Raw genomic sequence first — 6,544 nt, forward strand, 5'->3', positions numbered from 1 at the left:
TAAAATATTATTCTCATTTCCTCTCGTGTTGGGAAGAAAGAAAAAAAGCATTCTAAAAATTAGAAATAATTTCTTTGTTATGAAGGAGGTATGAATGATTTATGAGCATAATAAAGGCAAGTCTCTTTGGTCAACATTATGAATTTGAAAGTAAGACTGCTTTTCAGATTTTTGAAATGACTTAGATGATAGTAGGCACTGAAGTAACACAGGAGACCCAGTTATAATGGGAAATCCATTTCCCTCAGCTTTTTCTCCCCAGGACATGTGGCATTTCTTTCTACCTCTGGAAACAAAATAGAGTCATCCTAGGGCATGGTCGGCCCAGTGAAGTTGAAGCTCCAATACCCTGTTCACCCTTGGACAGCAAGGAGATCCAACCAGTCCATCCTAAAGGAAATCAGTCCTGACTATTCATTGGAAGGATTGATGCTGAAGCTGAAGCTCCAATACTTTGGCCACCTGATGCGAAGAGCTGACTCGTTAGAAAAGACCTTGATGCTGGGAAAGACTGAAGGCAGCAGGAGAAGGGGACGACAGAGGATGAGATGGTTGGATGGCATCACCGACTCCATGGACGTGACTTTGAGCAAACCCTGGGAGATAGCAAAGGACAGGGGGGACTGGTGTGCAGCAGTTCAGGGTCACAAAGAGTCAGACTCGACTTAGCGACTGAACAACAACAAGGGCATGGTCAAGGGAGGTCCATGTCGAGTAGCTTGGTTCAGAATACATCTGTGAGTCATCTGCGTTTGTACAGAAATGCACTTTAAAATGTCCTCTGGGGTGGGGGAGCGGTCCTGGACTCAGGCTCCAGCCCTGCTTGCAGAGTTAAGATCCCACATGCCTCATGGTCGACAAACTAAAACATAAACCAGAAATAATACTGTGACAAATTCAATGAAGACTTAAAAAATAAGACAAAAACATCTCAAAATACTTCCCTCTGTCATTTTGATATGTCCTTACCGATCATTTTTAACTGAGTTGCCGTATCTTCTAGAGTCACCCATGCTGACTGACTTGTCCCGCCTTGAACTTCCTCCCCGTGGCCTGGAGCCCTGGTTTCTCCCGCACACTGACTGTCTAGCAGCTCTCTGATTCTGCCTTTCTGTTGTATGTGTTCTTGGGTATTTCCCCTGCCACGTCCCCCAAGTTCTGGATATGAAATTCCACCCTCTATAGAGTGAGGGGCTCTGTACTTGGTTTTCAGTTCTGGGTCTCATGGTTCCCAGCCCAGCACTCTAGTTCTGTAAACACTCGCTTGTGTATGAAGCTGGAGGGATCACCAGGGGAGGCTGGCAGATGGCAAGGGAGCCTCTTAAGGGGCATTTGTTTCCTAGGTGAATTCAGCCTCATTTGAGGTCAGATGCCTGGTGGTGTATGCTCAGAAACCAGATTCTCTTAGTGTGTCAAGAAGTTGCTGGGGAATGGCCTCGTTTCCACCAGCTTGCGAGGCTGGGGCAGCTCCTGAGTCCAGGTTCTGTTTGCAAGGGAAACACCACTTTGCATTGTGGCTGGGTCACTGCTGGGAGAAGGGACTTGCATGGAGAGATTGTGTGAGCTCGCTAGGATGTTAGCTCCTGGAGATTCAACTCTTCAACAATTTACTGAGTACCCAGTTCAGGGCAGGCTCTATCTGGGCACTGGGGATACAGCGGTGTGAACCAAGCAGAAGCGGATCCCTGCTGTCCAGGAGAGCGTCTGTTCTAGCCCCCAGCCCTGAGGTCTGGGTCTCTCTCGCCTGGGAACAGCCAGTGTATGGAGTTCCATTGTCTCTGCTCAGAGCTTCGCACACTCACCCCAAGAATGAAAGCACACCACAGCAGTCCTTTGTAGGAGTAACCTAAAGAAAGGGCATTCTGTGTGAAATGTTTTTCATGCCTTCGATTTTAACCCAGAGAATTCTAGGAGTGAGAATAAGGACAATATTTATTACCTTGCTATGGTTTCCTCTCTTCTCCAATTCTGCTAACTAAAGAAAAGCTCTTGCCAACCTACTTAGTGAAAATAAAACTGAAAGAAAACATGGAGAGGGTCAGGCTACAGATGTGGAGAAAAGGGAGAGAAGCCAAGTCAGTCTTCACAATCAAGGGCTGGGTGGGTGTGTGTTGCAGAGAGAGGAGGGTTTGATTTTGAGGTCCAAGGCCATTGTGAGCAGCAAGAGAAGTGAAGACAGGAGGAAGGGTTTTGAAAACGGTTGTGCTGGATTATGAATTGAATTTCTTTTCATGCTTTTTTTTTTTTGAATGGAGTTACTTTTGATTGCCTGTCTGCAAAGAATAAGCCAAAAGAGACCCTACAATTTATTAAAGTTCATGAATTTTGGGTTCTGCTTTTAACCCAAATATTTTTGAGTCCTTCATTCTGCTGGTCTCATATTTTCCCCCTTTGGCATATAGTTAAAATAACATGAGACCCTTTCCATAGCTCTGCAGGAAGTCCACTACTCACTCCAATATTTATCAGGTTCCAAAGGTGCTTTGGTGCCCAGGTAGATGCCTGTCTCCTAGCCCAGTTCTCTGCTTCTTAAGTTCAGTTTTTTAAATAAAGTAATGTGTGCTCTAATTTGAAATTCAAATAGTAAATGATGTATAATGAAAACCAGAGGTCCCTAACTAAGCATTTCCAACTCTACACCTCAACTCCCCATAGACAATTGCTTTCAGTTCTTAGCTCTAGCTTTCTCGTACTTACCTCCATATTTCTAAATGAAATACATGCTTTGCCAGGTATTAATTTTTGATATGTATTGACATTATTTTGTGGTAGATGAGGATGTAGTTCTCTCACTTTCCTTCCATCCCCACTCCACCTACCTTCTCTACCTATACTCTCACTAAAATGACAGAAAGAATTTTGGCCAAATCAATGATCAAGACTGACATTATTACTATAAGAAAAGTGTTAATAGCCAAAAGTTGTGTAATAGAGATATTTTCTTTCTTGTAACTTTTCCCCTAGAGTTAATATTTTCTTCATGATTTGCTTATGTTTTGAGTGCTTATACTTTTTTTTTAATGCTCTACTGTACTTTTTTTAATAGCTATCCATATTATTTTCCAAGTGGTCCAAGAAAAAAAAATCCATAAACTACTCATTTTCACTGGGTTAGGGCTTCCTTGGTGGTTAAAATGGTAAAGAGTCTGCCTGTAATGTAGGAGACCTGGGTCCAATCCCTGGGTCAGGAAGATCCCCTGGGGAAGGAAATGGCTGCCCTTTGCAATATTCTTGCCTGGAGAATCCCATGGACAAGGAGCCTGGAGGGCTATGGTACATGGGGTCACAGAGAGTCAGACACGACTGAGCATTAACACACTTTTTTTTTTTTTTTTTTTTGCATTAACACACTTTTGTCTCTCTGTTGCTTCCCCTCCTAAGTTTCCATTTGGACAATTGCTTCATGGGTCTGCTGTACGGTTTCAGCGAGGGCTTTCATTTGTGTTTTTGTGCTAGATTCACTCTTTTCCTGGAAACTCTTTTTTTGGTTTACTCCCTCACTTTGCTGGAACATATGCTCCTGGATTCCTAGGAAGCTGTTCACAGTGATAATTACATGTCTGAAATTCTGTTTTTCTGAAAGTGTTTTTGATCTACCTCTATACTTGGTAGGTAATTTGCCTGGAGTGGCTCAGATGGTAAAAGAATCTGTTTGCAATGTGGGAGACCTGAGTTTGATCCCTGGGTTGGGAAGACCCTCCGAGGGAAGTCATGGCAACCCACTCCAGTATTCTTGCCCAGAGAATCCCATGGAAAGAGGAGCCTACAGTCCATGGGGTCTCAAAGAGTCAGAAAGGACTGAAGCAACTAAACTCAGCACACGATGCTAGGTTGCAAATCATTGTACCTCACCCTTGAGAAACCATTTTGTCTGTTGCTTTCTAATCTCCAGGTTTGTTGTCAAGAAGTCTGATATTATTCCACTCCATACCCGTTGTTAATGAAATTTCCTACCCCCATCTCCAGGTAATTTATAGGATTTTTTTTTTCTTTTACTCTCTGGTGTTCTGAAATTTCATAATGAAGAGCCCATGTGTTTGCCTTTTATCATTCATTGTGCTGGATACAATGAGATGTTTTTTCAATCTGAAGAGTCTCTTATTTTTTGGTTCTGGGAAATGTTCTTGGGTATGAATTTCAAAATAACTTCCTCTCTCCATTTTTGTCTATTTTGTTAGTCTGTGTTTGGGCTTCTTGGGTCAGTACTCTAGATATCATAGCTTTTTTCCTCCTAGCTTCAGCCTTTTGCTTTATCTGTACTACTTCATGAAGTGTATCTTAATTTTTGTCTACCAATCATTTTTTGCTTGGACCACCAATTTTCCATTTTTCCTAATTGTCTCTCTTCTACCCTTGTCTACGCAGCACCCCGCCTTATGTTTATGATATCTTTTCTTATCTCTCTAATGTTATTCTTTCTAGCTCATTCACTAGAGCCGAGAGCTTCCTTCTGCACCCTCTGCCCTCTCCTCCTCTCCTTCTCCCTTCTCCTCCCCCTCCTGTTCCCACTCTTCTTCCTCTTCCTTCTCCTTCTCTCAGTTATCACATTTTGGGCTTTCCCTAGATACTGAAGCTTTTAGCATGCTGAGGCGGGGGCTCGTCTCATGCTTTATGTTTTTTTCTAAAAGTCTGGTTGTTCATTCACATTTAATAGTGATGACTAAAGACTGACTAGAAGCACTGAGTGTATAGATTGAACATCTTCATAAATAATTTTCAAGACACCAGGACTGATGTCTACCTATAGATCTGACATCAGTATCTGAAAGTAAAATTCGCCCAATCATGTCTGACTCTTTGTGACTCCATGGACTGTAGCCTGCCAGACTCCTACATCCATGGGATTCTCTAGGCAAGAATACTGGAGTGGGTGGCCATCCCCTTCTCCAGGGGATCTTCCCAACCCAGGATGGCACGCAGGTCTCCTGCATTGCAGGCAGATTCTTTACCATCTGAGCCACCAGGGAAGCCTGAGATCTGGCACTGTTTATTCGGGGATCTTAGGTTTCTCAAAAGACTTCTCAGGTCACCCACCTGTAAGGCTTATTTATAGAAGCAGAAATGTCACTTAAACTCTTGCTTTTGATTCTTAACCTCTCTTTTCTCTGCATTTTGAAGAGTGTGCTGTGTCTTTTCTGCTTGGCTTCTCCTGAGAATAAGCCACGGGCCCCTTGTGTGTGTATACACATGCTTGTAGGTAGTTGGTTGGCTTCCTGTGGAGAAGAAGGAAGCAGGTGGCAGCCACTCCACAGAAAGACCTTTGACTGTCCCCTGTGTATTGTGGGTTGACTTGTATACCACCCTCTCCGCAAACTCATTTGCTAAAGAACCTCAGATTATCAGGAGATAATCTTTAAGGAGGCAGTTGAGTTAAAATGGGCTTCTTTGGTGGCTCAGAGGGTTAAAGCATCTGCCTGCAATGCAGAGACCTGGGTTCAATCTCTGTGTTGGGAAGATCCCCTGGAGAAGGAAATGGCAACCCATTCCAGTATTCTTGCCTGAAGAATCCCGTGGATAGAGAAGCCTGGTGGGCTGCAGTCCATGGGGTCGCAAAGAGTCGGACATGACTGAGCGACTTCACTTGAGTTAAAATGAAATCATCAGAGTGGGCCCTAATCCAATATGACTCATGTCCTCATGAGAAGAAGAGGAAATGTAGACACAGATGAGTAGAGTGGGAAAGCTATATGAAGACACAGGGAGAAGAGGGCCATTCAAAAGACAGAGAGAGACCTCAGAAGAAACAAACTCTGCTGACACCTTGTTCTGGGACTTCAGCTTCCAGAACTGGGAGGAAATAAGCTTCTGTTGTTTAAGCTGTCCTGTCTGTGGTACTTGGTTATCTCAGCCAGAGCAAATGAGTATACTGTGTTTTCAGCCTTTTGACCCACTCTGAACTTTTGTGAGCCCGGATGACCCCACATTCCGTACCTTTCAAAGGGTCTGTGGGGTGAATTGCCTCCCACCCCCTTGCAGGCACAGGTGGATGCACCCCCACCCTGTCACTTACTACTCTTCCCTTGGCTTGCTTTCTATATTCTAAAGATTTGGTGAACTTAACAAAATTTCTTTGTTTTCCTCCTACAGTTTTTATTCTTTGGAGTTTTATACCTAAAAAATTGTTTACTGTCATTTTAGTTGGTTTCAGGGGAAGGAACAGTTATACATGTATTGTTTTTTAAAGTATTTTATTATTCTTATTTTATTTGTTAAAAAAAAAAAAAAAAGTTGGCCTTGCCACACAGCATGTGGGACATTAGTTCCCTGATCAGGGATTGAACCCATGTCCCCTGCATTGGAAGTGCATAGTCCTAACCACTGGACCACCAGGGAAGTACTTGTATTTCTAACTTAAGCTCTATTTCTAAATATCAGGTCTTTTCAACCTAGCAATAGAAATACTCAACAGAAGCTATGAAGTTACAATTCTTTTAACATATTTCTTGACACTGGTACTGATTTGCTGCTTCTCAGATCCAAATTCATGCTGTTTGCCTTGGCTTGTGATGTTGGAGCTGCATCCTGTAAACATTTTTTTGCTTAC

The 6,544-nt window shown here is 43.0% G+C and overlaps 1 non-coding gene across 1 annotated transcript; it reads right to left on the reverse strand.

The window, feature by feature from the left end:
- Positions 1–6,260: 6,260 nt before the first annotated feature.
- TRNAG-UCC lies at positions 6,261–6,333 on the reverse strand. The gene has a single exon. It is a non-coding gene; the product is annotated as a tRNA-Gly (tRNA).
- Between the last annotated feature and the right edge of the window lie 211 nt (positions 6,334–6,544).

The sequence above is a fragment of the Cervus elaphus genome, chromosome 12 (genome assembly GCF_910594005.1).
Source record: "Cervus elaphus chromosome 12, mCerEla1.1, whole genome shotgun sequence".
Classification (NCBI taxonomy): Eukaryota; Metazoa; Chordata; class Mammalia; order Artiodactyla; family Cervidae; genus Cervus; species Cervus elaphus.